This window comes from Rattus rattus, chromosome 9 (assembly GCF_011064425.1).
Source record: "Rattus rattus isolate New Zealand chromosome 9, Rrattus_CSIRO_v1, whole genome shotgun sequence".
NCBI lineage: Eukaryota > Metazoa > Chordata > Mammalia > Rodentia > Muridae > Rattus > Rattus rattus.
Window position 1 is genome coordinate 95,658,990 of NC_046162.1, and position 21,567 is coordinate 95,680,556.

Sequence of the window (21,567 nt, forward strand, 5' to 3'; positions counted from 1 at the left end):
TCCTCGTAGCTTCTGCAGAGGCCCCTCATGCTCCAACTCTGAGGGCCATGTCCCTGCCATTCAACATTGCTTCATGGCCTCACCCAGACCCATTGTCTCTGGTGGTCTTGCCGTAGAAGGGGGCTAAGGAGCATGGGTGTTTTGTTGAACAGAGCAGAGCTCCCATTTAGCATTTCTACCAGTGTCTACACCCGATTTTTCTGGCTCCCCAAAATTCTCAGCCCTCACAGGAGGTGTTGTTTGTCATGGCACTTCCCAAGGTTAAATTAGATAAAGACTCAACTTAGCCAGCATGTTCACAGTGTGCAGGCCATCCCATTCCTCTACACACGTGGGGCACAGACCTGAAAATATGGGTCACCTCCAAACTGAAGCCAAGGGAACCAATACTAACTTCTCATTTGTAACTGCATTTAGCAGAAAGAGTTCGGGTACTGTGAGAGGTACAGTGGCTCTAGCACTACAGGGCTAAGCCAGGACTGCCAAGAGTTCAAGGTCAGCCTAGGATACATAGTAAGTTCCAGCCCAGACTGAGAACAAGAGCCTGTTTCAAACAAAACAAAAAAAAGAGAGAGAGAGAGATGGTAAGAAAAAAAAATAGCTAGAATTCTGTACTCAATAAAACTGCCTTTCAAGGAGATAACATAAAGGGCATTTTTAGAAAAAAGAAAACTTGTGTTTTCCCTGAAAGAAGGAAGTGATCCAGCGTGGGAGAGGTTGAAAATGAATAAGCAAACACAGAACAAAGCCTGTGGTAAATACACTGGCCATCTACACAAAGCATGACTGCCAGCTCAGTTCAGAAGAAAACCCAGAGGTGGGTGTATCACTATGGGTTTGAGACCAGCTTTTTTTACACAGCTACATAGAAAACCCTGTCTCTAAACAACAAACACCCCCCCCAACCAAACAGAAAACCATAGAAGAAAGTAGCTGGATGGGGTGGGGGCGGGGCATTGGAATTGAGCTATTGGAAGTCTTACCATTGGGGCAGAAGATAAATGTGTTAACTTCAGACACTGATGTACTGGCACCTATGCTAAAACGGCCCAGACTCCTAGGAAGTAAACGTAAGGCAGTTCCCAGACAAGGATATACAGCGTAAGAAATCACAAAACAGTCCCCAGAAGATAGGAGAAGGCCGGTGAGATGCGAAATGGCACAGCTGAGAATGGTGCTTACCGGGCAAGTCTGACACCTGAGTTCAGTCCCCAGGACTCAAGGTGGAAGGAGAGGACCAACGGAAGGTCAGGATGACAGGGGCATGCCTGTTTACCTGTGCGTACCACACAGCAGTCCTACACACACCGCACAGTAAAAACTGTTTTTACCTGGTTAAATATTAAAAAGGGCAGAATAGGGAGAAAAGGACCAGGCAAATCAAATATCAAAATAAGATAAAGTACATGACCCGGTATGCTGGTGGCTTATGACTTTAACCTCAGCACCTGGGAGGTGGAGGCAGGAGGATCTCTGTGAGTTCAAGGACTGGTCTATAAATCAATTTCCAGAGCAGCCAGGGCTACTTGTGAGACCTATTTTAAAAAACAACAGAAAGAGAAGTTCATCTGACCGTGTCCGTAAGTTATAGTTTGCATAAGTGGATGAAGCGGTCCTTTAAGGAGTGTCTAATTGCATTTTTGAAGGAAAGTGAGCCGTATGTTAAGTGTAAGAGAAGCGGGGGCTCTAGGAGGCCCTTTCCCCAACGCTCTTCATCAGGTGGTTTACTACCCAGAGCAAGTCAGGGAAGCTACAAGCTGTGAAATGAGGCCGTCCAACTCCAGAGGGTATAACTCAGACAAGCTGCAGTTTGACTGTATCCCTGGAGCCGGGCAACATAGCAGCTCTGGAAAGGTGCTGGAATGTCAATAGAGATGGGCTTTCTGCGTGGCTTTACTCTAATTTCCAGAAGGCCGTAAGTTACTGGGCTCCGAATTAACATCTCAAAAAACTGAAAATTGTGAAACAGACAAGCGGTCCACATCATAACAGGAGTTTAACCAAGAGATCAAACAGCAGAAAGCTGGTGAGTGTGAAGACGGAGTATTTGGTTTGCCTCCCCAGGGCCATCTGTGGCTCCAGCAGCTCAGAGCTGCACATGCGTTTGAGCACACGGAGGACTTTCTTAAAATGTAACCATTTTCTAGTGTAGTCGATCTCAAACGTCACAGGGTTGCTTTCGTGGCCCACACTCCAACCATGGAGCACTTAGGTGAGAAACCACAGTTAGAGCAGTCTAACTGATCCTGGGTTAAACTAACTCATGAGCCCACGAAGAGGTCACACAGAAAATTTAACCTGAATCATAATTGCATAGTTATACAAGTACATATCAAAAGGGATCAGATGGATTATACCTAAAGGAAGAAATACCTGCAGAGGCTAAGCGGATCCACAAAGCCAAGAGTTCATTTTAAAAGAAAGGACATTAACAAATGTTTGTAAGACTCATCAGGTTAAAAAAAAAAAAGAAAAGATTAAAAGGATACCTGGATGGTTGTGGTAGCTGATGCCTAATCCCCCGAAATCTTGGGAGGAGGTAGAGGTAGCAGGATCAGGAATTCATGGTTGAGGTCCTCTGTGGCTATGTAGCAAGTTTGAGGCCAGATAGTGTGCTACAGGAGACAGGCCAGTCCTGAGGGCTACTGCCCAGCCAGTCCAGCAAGAGCAGCTCAGCGACACTCCCAAAAACTACCACGGAAGTGACAGGCAGACATCTGCCGTTGACCTCCACAAGCACATGCACACACGTGCACATGATACCGTAAATTTAGGCACATGTCTTATGACCTAAATAATTCTTTTAGTCTGGTATAACTGATAATAAAAGAACAAAGGCCATGTAAATTTCACCCACACACATGGATGTAACAAGTCCTTAAACAATAAAGGCCTCCCCACCCTAACAAAAACAGGATCCAGATGAGCCTTGTGGAGGTAAGTGCACACCTATATTCCCAGCAGTTGGGAGTTGGCAAGAGGATTGTTGAGAGTTCAAGGTTAGCCTGGGCTACAGTGAGACCGTGTAATCCCATGCCAGCACACTTGAAGAGGAGGCCAGCAGATCTCTGAGTTCAAGGCCAGCCTGGTTTACATAGTGAGTTCCAGGCTAGCCAGGAACTTCAAAAACAAAACAAAACAAACCGACAAGATCTAGAAAGAAGCAAAGAATGTCAGCCGTGTCTTTGGGCGTCCGGAACGGAAGGTGAGGGTTTGCCCTACTGTATCATCGGATGGCAAAGTTGGTGACTCTGGAAGGCCCTCAGTGCTGAATTTGCCTGTGAGTCATGCTGACTGTCAGAAACCAAGGCCTGATAATGGGACATGACTTCCCATGTGGTTGTGACATCTGTGGGTACTAGGCACTCTCCTCAAGTGCCTCCTGTGGGAGGGGAGTGCCTGGTTCGCCATGGCTACAGTTAGTCATTTGTGGATTTTGTTTTTAAAGTGGCTCCAGATGAGCTCTCATATTTAGGACATGTTCAGAACCCACATGCTTTTCATGGAGACGCCTCTTAGTCTCGGGTTTGTGGGACACAGGTGTTGAAACGAGGAATGAACTGGCCAGAGTTTTCTGTGTTCTCTTTCAGTCCTTTCCACACTCCTACAGGGGGAAAGGAAGAGGGGAGGGAGCGGGCATTCGGCTCATACCAGCCTGAGGGGGGATGTAGATGCCCTCCTTTGCCTACCCTGGAGGGACCTCTTGTGCACAGCTGGAAGTGAGCAGTGTGAACTCTGGTCTCCTTCCAGCTGCCTCATGACAGTTGGTTTTCTGAGTCAACCTGTCTGTCAAATGTTAGGACAGAAGGACTGTGGTGACTTCCCTGGGCTGGGTGTGACTCCCTAGCATGCAGGGCTCTGAGTTTCATCTGCTGTGCTGTCATGTGCAGAAACCTGTGTCATCTCTGAGTCTCACCTAGAGGGATCCCTATAGCTCACCTGACCTAAACATCTCCAGAATCCACAGGAGTCCTTAACTCCTACTAGGACATGTTTGATGACCGGGACACAGTCACACCCAGCTCACCTCTCCAAACCCAATGTTCTTATACCTGGCTCCAGTTTATCTCTCAAACACTCATCTCCAGTTCTGTCTGCCCGCTGTCCTTCTTCCTATTGCTCTTCTTTTGGGTCTTTGTATGGCTGGCTTCTTAGGTCATAGACAATGCCAACGGCCATCAGTTCACTTCATCCGAGGGGCCAGTTTCCCTCCTGTTCCTCTTCCCTTGGGCACCTGTCAGTCTGTCCCGTTCCTAGAGTCTATTTTCACCGCAGCACTTTAGGCCTTCTGAATGTATTTATATGTTTTATTGTCTGGCTTCCCCACCCCTGCCAGCTTCCCAAGGGCAGGAACTGTCTCCCTGCCAGCCCCTGTGTATTCTTGGTGCCTGGCTCCAAGTTACTCTCAGAGGCTGACTGATTGAACGTGCCCCACAATCTGATGGCAGTGATCAGTTAAAAGTTTATGCAGAGATCCGAAGCCTGCTTCCCTGGTGGGGACATGTTGAATAGGAGCAAAGCCCCTGTGACTCTGGATTCCTTCTTAGGTGACTAGGACCGCATATGTGGGAGAAGAGGCAGAGAAATGAGCAAAGGCCTGCTCAGCTTTCTTCTGGCTTGAACCTTTCCTGTTTCTAGTTAGCCCAAGCCCGAAGGAATAGCAGAAAGAAGACAGAGAATCTGGCCTGGCAATTTGGCTTGGAGGTGGCACAAGCCTGGAGAAGCCACTGACATTCTCCGAGCCTTGGTTTCCATATTACTCATATTAAAAGGTTACCTTAAAATTCATTAAGTATGGAAGCTCTGCTTGAACATGAGGAACACATTTATTTTTAATAATTCAGCATTTAACCTGTCCGATAGGAAGAATATAGAACAGTGTGCATGTATTTAAGATACTCAACAAACTTTTTTATTAAACCTTTCCCCAAGTTTCTCCAGCAGTGGCAGTAAGGCTCCCTGGGGAGTTAAGACAATTCCCTGATGCCCAGTCTGTCACTGAGGTAGGAAATAGGCTGTTAAATAGGAAGGAGACAGTATGGGAGGCTTCCACGCAGCACCATGGGGGCTGTGACAGCCAGAAGCTGCAGAGGAACAGTCTATCCACTTTGGACCACAGAGACCGCAGACCTCAGGGGGGAGGGTAACCAGCTTAGCAAGAAGAGCCTATGGGAAACTCCCCAGATGCAAAAGCCCTTGTTATCACTGACGTGGGGGCAGGGAGAGACGAGCCCAAGAGCGATCACGCAGGAGAGGGAAGGGGAAGGGAGACAGACACAAGGAAATGGCTTCTGCTCACTTCTGCAGTCCTGAACCCAGCTCGGAGCATTGGTCTTCGCCTCTAGGCTCACAGCATCTTCTCAGCCACACACACAACGACATTGCTGGTGGGGCATCACTGCCCACGTGAAGGCCATTGTCTGTGGTGCCAAGGGGATCCAGTAGTTCCCCAGGGTTTGCCAGCTTTGCAAGAAGCTTGGGCTCTGAGAATGTCTTTCTCTCCTCATTTTTCATATTGATTTATGTATTATTTTATGTATTATTATTATTATTTAAAATAATGCTGGTTTGAGGGGCGGGGCCATGGTATGCTGGTAGAAGGCTTGCTTAGGTGTAAAACCTGCTTTTCTGGGAAAAAAATCATAAAAGCGTTGCTGCAAATTCTTTTTAAAAAAATATTTATTTTCATTTTATGTGTATGAGTGTATTGCCTGCATGTATGTGTATGCACTACACATGTGCCTGGTGCCTACAGAGGCCAGGAGGACACTGGATCCCCTAGAACTAAGAACTGCAGTTACAGTGAGCTGCCATGTGGATGCTGGGGACCCCCTGGGTCCTCTGAAGCAGCAGAGGTGGTTAACCACCGAGCCATCTCTCCAGCCCTGACCGCAGGTTCTTAATAGTAAGAAATGTGCACAGTGGGCTAGAGAGATGGCTCTGTAGTTAAGAGCTCGTCTACAAGTGTGGGTTCCCAGTGTCCACATCAGGTAACTCTCAACCACCTACAATTCCAACTCTAGGGAATCTGATGTGCTGCTCTGGCCTCTGTGGTGGGTAGGGGCCACACACTTGTTCACTTGGACACATATAAATCTGTGTGTGTGTGTGTATACAAAATATGTTTCTATATATATACACATATATAAATCTTTTTAAAAAAAGATGAAACCAGGGCTGTCAGTGGTGGCTTACCTAGGAAGCAGGCCCACCGGGTCCCCAGCTCGAAAAAAAAAGAACCAAAAAAAAAAAAAAAAAAAGATGAAACCATGTGGTGGTGGCGCATACCTTTAATCCCGGCACTCAGGAGGCAGAGGTAGGTGGATCTCTGAGTTCGAGGCCAGCCTAGTCTACAGAGTGAGTTCTAGGACAAACAGGGCTGTGCAGAGAAACTCGGTCTCGAAAACCAAAACAAAAAAGACGTACCATGAGCAGTGAGCTCTTTCCGCATCCAGTGCTTTTTCTTACCAAGGCTTCATCGGCCCCGATTCTTCTGTATCTCTACAGAAGTCTAGCTCTGAGTGAGTGTGTACCCATCCCCCCCACTTATCAGTAAATCTTGGGGTACTCCCATGTCAGACTGCTTTAAATTAACCACCGTATGGGACTTTCTCCCCACTTTTCTTCTTCCCATTCCTTATAGAACACAAAGTTTGCACCCCCTTGCCTCAGACTCCTTGGGTTTAAAGGCTTGCACCTCACCCCAGGCTGCCTGTTGATATGTCACGGTCTCCCTTCCATCCCTAAAGGCTTGTTTTGATTACCACATCAGACTTCCAAGCAGCTGCCTCATAACTGCGGCAATCCTGTACACTGGGTCTCCTCGGCCTGCGGTCATGGAGGTGCTAAGATGCAGTGAGAGAGAGAACTCCGAGCTTTGTGGGGGTCAGAGACGTAGAGTCAGACATGGGTGCACATCTATGCACAGAGTGTTGGGCCTTCCTGGAGTCCTGCCTCTGGCTTCTCCATCAAGGTGGAGTAGGGAATCAGCTGCCGCCAGATGTGACCCTAAGGGTGCTTACAGGTAGGGGCGGGGATCTAGTAGGATGGGTACAAAGACCAAAGCCTTGGCCCAGGACATGGAGAGATGGCTCAGTCAGCAGAATGCTTCCTGTTCAATCCCCAGCGTCTACTTAAATGAATGAAGAGAAAGAAAGAAAGAAGCCAAAGACACACATGCTTCCAGTTCCAGTTCTAGAAAGACAGGATTTCCCAGAGTACCAGTTAGCCAAATAGGCGAGAGATTCTGTCTCAAAAGCCTCTGCACAGCAATTGAGAAAGGCACCAAGATCAACCTCTGGCCTCCTACTGACTGACCCCCCACATAAAAAAAAAAAAAAAAAAAGCAAAACTGATCCAAAGCCTGATGCATGCCTAACCCCAGCACTAGGGAGGGAGGCTGCCTCAGCCCGCCAGTAAGTTTTCAAAGTCAAGGTCAGCCTGGACTACACAGGGAGATGTTCTAGAAAGCCCCGGAAGTCACATCCCCCTGGCTTCCCCCTCTTGCAGGTGCCTCACCAGGCCGCCTTCTCACTGAAGGTCATATCCTTGTGTATAAACCCCTCGCTAGTCTCCACTTCAGCTGCTCCCAGCCCTCCACCTTTTAGAAAAGCCCAAGTAGCCATTAAGCATGAACAGCAAGTGCCACTCACATCACTAAAGCAACAAGTATTTTATTTCATCCTTTCCAACTTGCTCATGAGGCCGGGTGGTAGGAGTGCATTGTTCAGGTGCCCGGCAGATGCTCTGTGGAGACCAATCTTTACCACGGTTGGCCCCTCGAATGCTCCTGGGAGGGCGGGGTGCAGCCCCCTGGGCTGCAGGGGAAGGACCGTAAGGGGCTCTGGGAGGAATTAAAATGATGACCACTCCAGTGAGAAGGCAGCCTGGTGAGGACCTGCAAGAGGGGGGGAGTCAGGGAGGTGTGGCATTTGCACGAGGCTGCTTCTCAAAGGCTGAGAAGAGACCAGAAAAGAATGACCAAGACAAAGTCCACCTACGTGTTTCCTGCCATTTTCAGAGCTGTGCCTAGCCCTCCCCCAGCTCTCTCCTGCAAGCATGGTCAGCCCACTAACATTAACTGAGCCTTCCCTGGACACCTTCTTTTGGCTCCATCTTGATTAGCTACGTCAGCCTCAAGTGGCTGCTGTGGAGACCTCTCCCTCCCAGGCCTATGGTGGAGGACCTCCGAAGCAAAAGATTCCCTGAGGGGTGTGGTAGCCATTTCCTGAGCCTGAGAAGAAGCCCACAAGGAAGGGAGGGCTTCCTCTTCTGTCACCGCGTAAACAGAACGCAGGCAGACAGACAGATGGCATTGAGAGCTTCCGCAGGGAGCAGCTGGCATTCACAAGGCTTTGTCCTGGCCGACACTGGGCTTTGGGAATCCAGCTAGTCTTCTCGGTGATGGCGGTGGTGGCGGTGGTGGCATGTGTGTGTGCATTTAATCTGTTGCTGCGGAGGCTGGCTGCCTGCAGCAGCTAGCTTCCGTGTCTCCGGGATGGAGCTGGTGAGCAAAGAGTAATGCCTGGCATTCCTCCCCGCCATCAGTCTCCTCAGCCCTTCTGCCATGTCTGTAGTGCTCCCTAACCCAGTGCAATGCCTTAGTGGTGTCTGACTTGCATTTCCTCCCTGTGTCAGGAACGGGGGTGGGGGTTGGGAGGGGGGAAGGCAGGATGTGTGGGAAGGCAGGGCAGCCTAGCCAAACAGAGCTCTGCAGGACCAGGTCTGCTAAGGGACTGTAGGACAGACTGGGCTAAGTTGCTCCTGCAGAGTTGCCTCCGGGGTAAGAGGAAAGGAAACACTTGGAGAGATGCTAAATGCGCACTCTGGCCAGGGGGTTGTGGGAATGAGGTGTGGGCACCGTCTGGGCAGCTGCTACCTCTTTAAGGCCCTCAGCAGGAGTAAGAGATGAGGCCACCTGGAGTTAGTCCCAGCTGAAGTGAAGCGTAGAGAGCCTCTCCATGCCCCCACAGCCTGACTGGACCACCGCTATCATTCTCCAAGACGAGGCCGAGGACTCTGTGGTTAAGAGTCTCGTCCAACCCACAGACAGAGGGTTTGAGCCTGTATCTATCTCATCCTGTTCAGAGAAATGTCACCAACACCCAACACTGACAATGTGGCAGTACTAAGAAAGGAGGAGACAACCAGGCAGGAGGAACAAGGCCCGGGCTGGTCAGCAGTGAGCTGGTAAGACTGAATCCACATGGGGACGGTCAGAGTGGAAACAGGAGTCTTAGCTGATGTTCAAGTCGCTCCTGCTCATCTGTCTGCCAGGACCCCTGCTCGGAACCACCTCATTCTTGGGTAGCCTTGTGTCTGCACAGGAGTTACAGGCACTGAAGGCGGACAGCAGACAGACGCGTGTGTTCATTGAAAGGGAGGAGCCCTGTGAGGGCCCTGGGACCCTGGGACCCTGGGGTTGTTCAGGTCATGGAATGACCAGGCCTGCCTAAGGTCTGCTCTCCCAAGCCAGTCCGCTCCCCACAGCGCTAGGGCCTCTCCTTGCAGTCCCCGACCCTGGCGCCTAGGTGGCACCAAAGCCTCGTACTGGTGATCCCTGCGGCCGGGAGCCGCCCACACCTGCGGACAGTGAACCATCCAGCCCTTCCTGGTGCCAGCTCAGCCCAGCTGCGGCTTCTGGTGTCTGGGCTCAAGCCCCTCTGGAACAAAGGGGCCAGGGCTTTCTCGCAGCCAGATTCGCCATTACTACCTCTTTCCTAGCTTTCCCTCGCTCCCCCCGCCGGATGAGGAGAGACAGGCAAGTCCTGACTTCTCTGCCTCAGACTCAGTCCAAAATAAGTAACACATCTGCTCTTTAAAAAAAAAAAAGTCCTCGTAATTTTGGTGGGAAAAAAATGTGATAACATTAAATCCATTTTTAAGGCGGGTGCGCGCGCGTGTTTGTGTGTGTGAACAAAACAATCTATAATCTATATAGACTTGAAAACAGTGTGCTCCCGTTGAAATACCGAGCGGTAGTTGTCTAGTGCCCAACCCCACGGGCACAGGCGGGTCCGCGGACCAACCCGTGCTCTCTGCAAAATGTTTCCATCTGTGGCTTGGTAGCAACGCCGCAGCACTCCCGGAGCCTCACGGGGGTACTTATTGTAGGCAGCTGCGGGCGGCTCCCGGGATGGGGAGGTTCCCGGACTGAGCTCAACATCCCATCTAGAGAACCCAGAACAATGTCAGGGGTCCTTGGAAAGACAGTCTGCAACCGCCATCGGGTGGTGCCTGGCTGTGATTAAAAAAAGAGTGACACAGAGCAACACCTTAACATAATTTGGGTGCAGATTTGGTAAGGGAAGAAGTGAAGCTCGTTTTGTGCAGCATCCTCCAGCCACACTTAGTCCAAAAGCAGAAGAGTCAGATCCTTCGTCCTGTCCCGCCCGGCCCTGCGCCCTGGCTGGTGTGTAGGCAGCAATGTGTGGGGGGGTGAGTGGGGGCTCTGTCCCCTCCCACCGGTCAGGAGTGTGGACCCCTGCCCCTCCCCTCCGGCTAGAGCTGAGCTGCGGCCGCGGGGAAACAAAGTTCTTTGGTCTCAAAGTGACGCAAAAATTCTTGCGGAGCTCTTTGGCGGCGGCTATCTAGAGATCAGACCATGTGAGGGGCCGCGAGTACAAATAGCGCGGCGGGCGGCGCCACTCCAGCGGCCGCGCCGGTGCCTCGAGGGCGCGAGGGTCGCGCCGCCTCCGCAGCCCGGGACCCGCCGCCGCGCCGCCCGCAGGTGGGTCGTTTTCCCTTTCTTCTTATCCTTTTTTTCTTTTTCTTTTCTTTTTTGGTCTCTAACCCACGCTTCTTTTTAGAAGCCCTGAGTCCCCGCGCTTGACTGCCTGGATTTAGGGTGCCTTTGTCTGCACCGCGCAGGGTCCTTTCGAGGGACCCGATGGAAACCCTGGAGACCCAGCGCTGGCCTAGCGCAGCCTCGCTTTTTGGCAAAAGTTGCTGTAGTTTCCAGCCGTGGTTCGTGCTTGGGCTTTACTTTTGGGACAAGGGCTGGTTGGCGGCTTTATGCAAAGACGCTGGCAGACACAAATGCCCAAATAACCAAAGAAACCTTTTGAGAGACACTAAAGAGGGTCAAGTCTCTCTGTGCGCTCGGATGGTCTCGCTGGGGAGCGCGGGCCGACTTAGACAGCTCACAGGCCATTCAGAATTTATGGAAATGCCAGTGGACTGTGCTACACTAGCGAAGTGTGTAACCAACAGTTGCTGGAGGCAGAGGGTGTGTGTGTGTGTGTGTGTGTGTGTGTAAATTCAAATTGTTTCTAAAAGCTGGTGGCCCTGAAGATTTCCTTTTGCGTGTGTGTGTGTGTGTGTGTGTGTGTGTGTGTGTGTGTGTGTGTGTGTGTATTGAATTATTCTTTTTAGTTGAGCGTGCTCAAGAATTTGAAAGGTAGACTTTCTAAGTAAGGGGCAGACAACACAAGCGCCTGTGTGTTTGTATTTTTATGATCAATTTTTGTCCAGAAAAATGAACCAGGTCAATGGATTATTTATGGACCTGCTAGCTCTCGTAGTAAGGGGAGAGATCAAATATTTAATGTGTTTTCAGTTACATGGGAAACATGTCTAAGAAAGCAACCGTGGGGTTTGTTTAAAAGTAATAGAGAGCGGAGACAGCATTAGGGGCTGGTGGGTGGATGTGGAAGGAGAAACAGCTCTATGGCCCTTCACTTTGTGGAGCTGAGGACACCTTCCTTCTCCCACCCTGGCCCCCAGCAGGAGCAACTGCTCCAGAGAGGGCTGATGGGCAGGCAGGTTCCTCTGCAGTGCGGGCGGCCTCACTTATTTTGGGCAGCTGTGAGGCTTGAACCCAGGGTCTTTTGCACCCTGAGCAGGCATTCTAGCACTAAGCTACATGAAAAGAAGGGGATTTGCATACCTAGCCTGGCAATTAAGCTCTGAAATGTCCTAGGTTGGAGCGCTGTAGGGACTTTACATGGTAAAAAGAAAAAGAAAGACTGAGTCTGTCCAGTGTGGTGAGGCATATTTGTAGTAGCATTCGGGAGTTCAAGGTCATCTTCCGCCTCTTAGCTAACTCGAGACTAGCTTTGCTTACACAAGACCCACTTCAAAAGCAAAACAAAACCACCCACTTGGAGCAGCTTGTTCCATTGAGTATGGAGATTTTCTTACTAAGTCTGAACAAAAGCAAACTGAAGTCCTCCCCAATACACCTGGGCCACTACACTGTTGGCCACATGTCAGAGTGGGAATTCCCAGCCCCAGCATTTTGATGAAACTTGGTGGGGGCACACATTCCTGTGTACACACCAGCCAGGGCGCAGGGCTGGGCGGGACAGGATACATTTATATATATATCAAACACATAGCCCCAGGGTGAAGAAGGGGAGACAGACTGTTAACTCCTTAATGGAACCCAAGATTTTAGAAATTCCTCTTCAGGGAATTTTGGAATCATATGAGCATTTTGATGAAACTTGGTGGGGACGCAGTGGGGGGGTGCATGTGAAAGAATTTCCCCACGGGTGGCGACTTCGAGTGAGGGTTCTGAGTGAGCAGTGGGGCTTAGGGATATGGGTTGGGCTCTGTGCCCGCGCCCAAGAGTAACACAGGTAATTCTGGAAATAAAGCCAGTTCATAGCCATCTCTTGGTTGTATCTGTTGAGTGGTATCGTTTGGACCCTCGGGGCAGTCTGAAGAAGCTGAGTTTTACTTTAGATTACTGCTTTAACCGGATATGGTTATGACTTAACGCTTAAAGTGCCAATGGCCAGATGAGACACTGTACAGTCATTTCATGTTGGGAGGCAAATGGGCTTCAGCTGTTTTCAGTAACACTGGAGGCCCTTTGGGGCTCGTGAACCAAGGCTTTCAGTAAGAGGAAATAGAAGGACCCAGGGAAACACAATGTTCAAGCTCTCGTGGCTGAGGTCCTAACCCTCTTTGAAAAATAAAAACCGGACCCAAACACAAACTGTAATTGTGTCAAAAAAACCTACAGGCCAGGACCACTGTTACAAGATGGAGTCCTCCTGGGGATCTCTGTGTGTTTCAGCCGAGGGCGGAGGCTCTTCAAACTCAGATTCCTTTAAATTCTGTGCCCAGCCAGTGGGTGGAGTTCTGGACTTGCTGAGTGATCCTGCGGGCTGAGCTCCAAGTGCACACACTTACTGATTTCTCTGCTACTCTTCAGGCTGGCCCCTCCTTCTGAGGTGTGTGTGTGTGTGTGTGAAGGAAACTCACATTGGACAAAACACCTGCTTATTCCTACCTGAGGAAAAGGTACATCTGAAGTTTGTCTTCCAGGAGTCACTTCCAAGGAAAATGCTTCCTTAGACAAAACAGCCTCATTTAAAAGAGAAAAAAAAAATCTTTCCAAGGAGAGACGCAGGTAGAAAATAGATCAGATTAATTTTTAAAAAGAAACCTGGCATCCCTGAGGGTCCCAGAGCACAGAAGGGGCAGCACGTCGTTGGGGCAGGCATGAGACTCACCGTGGCCAACACAGTCACCTTATTTCCAGGCTGACCCCTGGGCAGTGACTTTGGTCCACATTCAGAAAGTGCCAATCTGTGAGTAACAGCTTTGCCTGGATGGCTCTTCAAGCCTGGTGTGTGAGTGAGTGTTTCCTCTCCTGACTGAGAAGTTAGATATATGTGTTTACTGAACGTTAACAACACAAACTAGCAAGTGTCTTTTCCCAGTCTAACAGGGCCACAAAACCAGTAGAGAAGAGGCTGCTGGGAGGGTTCTTTTTTTTTTTTTTTTTTTTTTTTTTTTTTTTTCAGAGCTGGGGACAGAACCCAGGGCCTTGCGCTTTCTAGGCAAGCGCTCTACCACTGAGCTAAATCCCCACCCCTGCTGGGAGGGTTCTGAATGCCTCCTTCTCATTGCCTCCTTTGCTTGGCTTCCCATAGAAGCTGGCAGCAGTTCCCACCCAACCCTGCTGGACTTAAGGGTCATACTAGGTACGTATGAAGTCATACGCTGCTGAACTCCACAACTGGACTAATTCTGTGACTTTGAAAAGCCAGAGAAACACCCCGGGCCCGTGATTTGTGAAGGATATATCTCAGTTTCCCAGGCACTGAGGAAGGTCTCCTTGGGTCCCAAGGCCTGGTTTTCCATGACAGCATTTGCAGAACCGAGGACAGAGGTGAGAGAGGCTGCCTGGGTCAGGGCATGGCCTGAAGGTGCTTTTGGGCTAGCTCAGGAAACAGCTGAGTGCTCTGACAGACTCTGGAGCCCAGGTCAGTCACTAGAAGGATGGAGTCTGGGACTGTCATCTTACCATTTTGTGTGGCCTTCTGGGACATGTTCTAGGGGGATAAGCCCAAACAATTTGTTTCCTTTGTTTCTGACTCATGGACTAAAAAGAGTTAGCCAAGTTATTCAGTTGAATGCATTCCACCACATCCCCTTAAACAAGGGTCCTAAAATGAGGGAGTGGAGGGGCCAGAATGACCACAGAGGAAAAGCCACCTGTGCCATGGCTCCCAAGATCCAGCCAAGCCTAGAACTTGTCCCTTAGCTGAATGTCACAGTGATCATATTCCTTGTTTCTGAGGAGCAGAGCTGGACTGAGGAGGAAGAGGAGGAGGAAGAGGAGGGGGAGGAAGAGGAGGAGGAAGAAGAGAAAGAGGAGAAGGAAGAGGAAGAAGAGGGGGAGGAGGAGGAAGAAGAAGAAGAGGAGGAGGAGGGGGGAGACCTGAGGGGAGGGAGGGAGCTGTGCTAAGCTGTCCCCAACCCTGGGTAAGGAGCTGGAATTAAGTTTTCTCCTCCCAGATTTCAAATAAAGTAGGGTTTGGTGACTCACAGCTGCAATTCCAGGACTAGGGAAGCAGAGGCAGGAGGATTGGGAATTTAAGGCAAGCCTGGGTTTCATAAGAAGGCCCAATCTTAAACCAAAACCAAAACGGTCAAAAAATCATCCACTTTGCCAAGTATGTGCCTTCCGCACTTGCTGAAGGATTCGCTTGCTTTAATCACACATAACAGATAGAATGTTGGAGATAATAAAATGGTAATACAATAATGATAGTAAATAATAAATTTTAATAAATCACAATAAAAACAAGTTATGTAATAATAGGAAAGGAGTTTGGCTGAACCTCTGAGAGTCTGCAGAAGCCCAAATGCCTCACCCCTAAATATTTCAGGGTGCTTTTCCGAAGAATGAGGACAATCCCCACGAGCACACTTGGCTCTCCTGCGGTAGGCGCAGTCTCCGCACAGTGCCGTCTGTCCGCCATCCAGTGTCTGGCTGGTATTGACTTGCCTGTCTCAGTGATTCCTCCTTTAGTGGGCGGGGTTAGCTTTTGACTTGTAAGCTACTTGGGGAGAGGCCTGTCGGACGCATCTTGTTTTGTCTTGTCTCTCCTCTTTCTCTGCCCTGTGCACGGGTGTGTGTGCACGAGTGCGTGGGGGTGTATGTACTTGCTTGTGTGGGCACACGTGGCCAGAGGTTGACTGCCAGTGTCCTCCACAATCACTATATGTTCTCAGATCGTCTCTCACTGAACCTAAAGCTCTCAGATTGACTGGCCAGGGGGTCTCTGAGATTTTCCTCTATCCACTGTCCGCCCACCCCAAACCTACCACCAATTCAGTGCTGGAGTTTCCAACTCCGCTACCTCACCCCACTTCTGCGTATATGCTGGGGACCCCAGGCCTCTGTAGCAAGCATGTCACCCACTGAGCATGCCTCCTGTCTCCCTCCCCTTGCTTGTCACGAGTTTAATCATCTGTGTCACACCACAGTGTGTTTAATATGATGGAAGGGAGATCCCTGTCTTATCTAGGTTTCTGGGCAGGATGCAGCTCGGTGATAGAGCGGTCGGCTGGCATGTGAGGCCTCAGTCCATCCCCAGCACTGTAAAACAAACCTGGTTCCTGCCCCTCATACCCTACTGGCCTTTCTTTTTCCTTGTCCACACTTAAATAGGTGACAGCAACAAGTTATAAGCTAAGTCTCACCTTAGCCCAGGCTAGCCCTGAGGTGCTGGGACTTAGATGAAATGAAGAGTTCCAACTGGCAATTGAGAAAGCCCTTCAAGGGCCAGGAAGGCACTAGAAGATACCTCCCCAGGCTGCATGGGAGTCAGCTGCCTTCACGGGTTTGCTTAAGTTTCCTTTGAGAACCAGAAAGAGGGTTGAATAAGCAGATGATTTCTGGTGGTTTCTAGCAGCTGCCTGCTGTGTTTTACAGGGTTGTTTTGAGAACGTTTACTTCTGTGTGTAGGAAATACACTCCCAGTCCCAAGCAGCCAGCCAACTGGCAGGAGAACATTCCGAGGGTAGGCAGTGGAGGACACACCTGCCTGTGCTTGTCCCAAAGTCAGCCTCCAGGCTCAACTTTAGTCCTTGCTTTTCAGCCCTGATCTGTTAGAAACTTGGAGCTGTCCCTGTGATACCCCTTCTTCCACCTAGGGATGCACAGTGGGTCTACCCTATAGGAGGTGGGGGTGGGTGAGAAGGACTTGGCACTTAGGATGGGACCCTGGGCCTGTGTGAGTTACCTCAGGGGAAGGTCACTTGCCTCCTCTGGGCCCCAGTGGGCTGCAGGACAACCAGGAACCTGAGGCAGGCCCTCCATGTGGAGAGCTGGAGAAGTCTCGCTCCAGTAAGCAAGTGCCGGAGCAGAGGCCTCAGGCCTCAGGCCCTGCTTCCAGAGGGACCTGAAGCAAACATGAGTCATTAAGGATGTGTGTGACAAGTGAGTGATTATTCAGGGCTCATCTTGGGCTAGGATGCAGAGAGGAAGCTTCATGGAGGAGGCAGGGCGTCTCTTGCCACGTCCCCAATGTTATGGTATGAAGATATACAGGCATGTTCCAGGGCTCACCCTGGAATAATCTGGGGGGCTCATTAGTGTGCCTTCCAACACACATCTCTGTTTACAAGTTCCCGGATGACCATGAGTCTGGACTAAGAAGGCCAGAGCAAGTGAGGCTCCAGCTGTAAGCCTCCCGTCCACCAGCCTTTCATTCTTCTACCTAGAACGTGAAGTAGGAAGCAGAACTGGTCTCACATGTGTGGGGGGCTTGGAAATGTCCACTGTCATCCACGGTTGCCAGAATGCTGTTAGTGCTAAGTCCAGCATTGGTCATTCTGTAATCCCCACATGCAACTTTAAATTTAATCGGTTTCTACACTGGAGAAAATAAGAGGTTCAGAGATGTTAAGCACCCTGGTCAAAGTCACTCAGCCAGTAAATGGTGGATGTGGGTAGTCAGTGTAGCTGTGACCCATAAAGGAACAGCCTGGGCCACAGAACTGTTCAGGGACTAGAGATGGAGGCTGTCTGGGTGTGGCTGCTTCCGTCCGCTGAAGGAAACCATTCCCACCTCTTTGTGCCAGACCCATCTCCTTTTTTATATATAAAAATAATAAACCCATTATATTTTGGCTGTCCTTGGGCACGTCTGGATCGGTCCTGATGTCTCATCCCCTCTAGAATATACACTGTGTGGAGAAGTCGGAATGCCCCTTTCTGTTGCCAGGACAGAGACTTTTTCTTGTGCAAAGTAACTGGCCCAAGCCACCCTGAGCAATGTAGCCTGCTCCTTCCGTTCCAGCAAACAAACCCACGTCTCAGGCCAGCACTCCTTTGCATAAGGGCACGGCTGTGGCCGACCACATCTACACTAGAGCTTGTTTATACTGAACATCTCTCTTTCACTTGTGGGGGAAGCTGGGGTCCTCACAGCCTCCACCTATGATGCTACCCCCCTCTGCACATTCCACAGCCCCCCACCCCCGTGGACACAAATGCAAGCTGGCTCTTTACACCGTGTAGTAGAGGAGAAATCAAAGCAACTCCAGAGTCCTACAGCACAAACTCCTGTGTGACTCTGGAGTTAGTAAGAGGGCTCTCCGCATGCGTGTGTGGCTCTGGGCAGGAATCCCGTACTCCTTGGCTTCTCCCAGAAGTGCCAGGCTCGCCTCCCAGCCTGGTCCTGCATTTGGCCATGCAAAAGGATGGTACTGCTGGGCAGAGTCCGTGCCTCTCCGGAGCAGGTCCTATGTTCAGTGCCGCCAGGGCCACAGAGTTCTGCCAACCCTGATAGGTGCCTTGGAAACTCCCTCCTCCTGCACGAAGAGAGCAAATTGCCACTTGGCTTGATGACCTGTGATTAATGTTATCTCAGTGTTCAGCCCATAATTCATGCTGGAGGTTTGTTTTGGTTTTGAAAATGGAAGTGGAGCATCCTGAGACGTGAATTCGCTTTAATCTTGACAGGTAAAGTCGAAGTATAAAATTCCCAGAATACTTTTTTGCTTAGAATGTGCTGATGGCTAGTAAACGTAGGAGCCACAGCCATTTCCAGAGGGTCGGGTACTTTATGACTAATGTTATAATTACTTGCTTATTCAGACACTGGTTCCCCTGGCTACAGAGACAGTTTGTGAAAAAGAAAAAATGGAGATTTGACCAGTAGTTTAAATAGAAACAGGTTTTCTCTCTCCCTCCCGCCCTCACCACCCCCTACCCAACCCCCCCCCCCAGCTTCTTTCAGTTCTGGAGAGAGAACCAGACCTCAAGGTTCTGAACATCACCCCAGCCCAGAAACACTTTTTAACTAACTAGGGAAACATTGAGAGAATTATCTGGAAAGGAGAGTTTGAACAGTGAAGTATCAGCCAGTCAGTCAGCCTCGCCTGGGGTGGGAGGTGTGGGGAGGGTGTCGGGTGGCGCCTCCTAGCACAGTTGGGTGCTGGGGTACCACACACAGCCTGCTACCTGCTCAGCCGGGATAACAGTACTTATGTGCTGAGAGCAGCTTCTAGGGCATTTTCTGTCCAGGGATGAATTTAAAACCTGCCAGAAGGAGGTCTGCGCTGTAACACTGACCTCCTTTGCCATCTCCCTACCCCGCAGGATAAAAATATCTTTAGAAAAGCTTTCAGGAGAGCATTCTTAGAAACCAACCTTCCTAACGACTTCTACTTTCTCCACCCTGAACCAGCATGCTCTCGACCATTGTAATGGGAGGCAGGGCAGGTGCTGGGAGAGCCAGAGTGGGGCTCTGGACAATCAGTAAGGCAGGAGGAGAGTCAGGGTGCCAACAGCAGCAGCATGCGTCCCAGCCCAAAGGAGCCAGGGCTGGGTACCTTCTCCTCCCGGGCTGGTAACGGGAAGGAGTTTTCCTCTGGCTGGGAAAGACAGCAGGAATGAATTGAAGAGAGCTTGTTTTGTGGCTTCAAGGGGCTGTTACTTTGTATCTCAGGTGCTGTGATCAAAAGTGGGGGTGTAAACCCTAGAAAGTAAAGCCGAGAGACGAACCCCTGGGGAGAAGCAACCTGCCTGCTCCTGTTGAACCCGAGGGATGCTCAGATCAGGTTTATTTTATTTTTATCAAGTTAGAAAGCACTGGGCAGATATTTCAGGAAACTAGAACTTTCTGATGGCTGAGATAAAAATAGAGACTCGGATATTGTCCTTCCAGTTGTTGTTCATCATAGCTGCCAAAAAAGGAAGACCGTGTCTTAGGGGCTGAGCCCATGGCATCCTGGGAAATACACATTGCCCCTGAGAGCACGGACCCACACGTTACCATCCTTGCTCCAAGAAGTCCACAGGAAAACCCAAAAAGGGAACCTAGCACATACTGTTTGGCTCTTGAAGCTATGGCTGCTTTCCCAGGGTCTGTCCTCCATCCTGAGGTTAAATGTGAGGGGATAGTTCTGGTGTTGGTGATCCAGAGCCGTTGTTCCAGGCAAGACACAGGAGTAAGGGGCCAAGGGTGAGCAGGTGCTGTCAGCTCCTGTCATCATCACGCCTGGTTTCTACACCCACGGTTTGGTCTTCGAGGTTTTTCTGTGGAAAACCAAGTTTAAGTTCAGCATAGTTTTGTTTTTATATTGGTATCTCAGCATTCTCCCCCACCCCCACACCCCTGCATTAAAGGCCTGATGAGTAGATGCATATGGCAGATGAGGGAATGCGTGCTTATGTTTGAAGTTGTCCAGGCTGGGACTTGAGCACAGTGGTAAAGTGTGTGTGTGTGTGTGTGTGTGTAAGGTTATGGTTTGACCTCCAGCCCCACAAAGAGAAAAGTCTTTACTAAGTCTGGTTAAGGTGACAAGCAGAGCTGGTGGAGGCCAGACGCTGGCACATGTGAGCAGGTTGAGTTCTGTCTGCACCGATGGGTTAGAAACCCTGCTTTCCCTAGTGGCGTTTGCACCCTTGGGGTTTGGGGTAGGGTGAAAGCCAAAGAACCAAGCAAGGTAGACCCAAAACCATGTTCTTACATGTACATACATGTGTGCGTGTGCTTACATATACATACATATTGTGCATGTATACCCTATCTACATGGAACTAAATTATCCCTTGTTCCATATTTTTGGCAACAATCAATCCTTTTAAAACCTAAATTTTTAGCTGGGTGATGGTAGCGTACGCCTTTAATCCCCTTACTGGGGAGGCAGAAGCAGGCGATCTCTGAGTTGGAGGACAGCCTGGTCTATAGAGTTCCAGGATAGTCAGGACTACACAGTGAAACCCTGCCTTAAAAAAAAAAAAAAAGAAAAAAGAAAAAAGAAAAAAAGAGAAAGAGAGAAAAGAAAAAAAGAAAGAAAAAACCCTAGATTTTTCTACTTTGCTGTTAAAAAAAAGAAGAAAAAAAATATTGAACACAAAACTAATTACTCTCACCTCCTGGTATTTGTATCTAATCTTTGGCAACATTTATATCCACAGTATGTTTGTAGGTTTTTTTTCAGTGTGTGTGTATCTGTGTAAACCTCCGTGCATGCTAAGCAAATGCTTTATGATTTAGATACGTACCTAGTCCCCCTCCCCCCACAGTTTTGTCTTCACATCTATCTGTATAGTGAGTTACGGCTGTACAGAAAGTTACAGTGTAGCTCAGTTGGGCGAGAGAACTTGCCCAGTGTGCAGAGTCCAGTATTCAATCCCCATTGTGGCATAAAACAGGCTCACACACACGATTCTAGCAATCAGAGGTAGAAGCAGAGAGGTCAGACAAGTTCAGGGTCTTCCTTACCTTCATGGTAAGTTTGAGGCCGGCCTGAGTTTCTTGATCCCTTGTCCAAAAGGAAAGAGTAAAATCCTGAAAACGCTAGCAGGTAAGAGCTGAGCATTGAGCACTCATCCCGCAGTGGGCCTTTGAGGCTGGCATGGGATCTCTGCCATTGTGAGCAATGCTGAGAAGTCCATTTCTAGAAAGGCCTCACATCTTAAAGCAGAGGCGTAGCATAGCTGCTAAACTGTCAAGAGCTTGAAAGAAAGAAACTTGGAAGGTCTTGGCTCATACTAAGTTTATAGCAGGCAGGAGGTTTAAAGTCCAAAAGGGCTCAGATTTCTACTCCACGTTCAGAAATCTCAGTCCAGAAGAGAGCCCAGCTCCTTCCCCGCACCCTGTCATGGCAGTAAAATGAAGGTACAGCCTTCCACGGGGGTGGGGTGGGGGGCATAAGAGAACAGGGCCACCAGGCATATGCCTGGGGCCAGTGGCCTGCACACTCTCCATATTGACCCCTTGGAAGAGCACATGGGCGTGTTCACACAAGGGTGTGTTCACGGCTGGGGTGATAATTGCCTTGGCCCCAGAAGTACGTTGAATGGTGAGA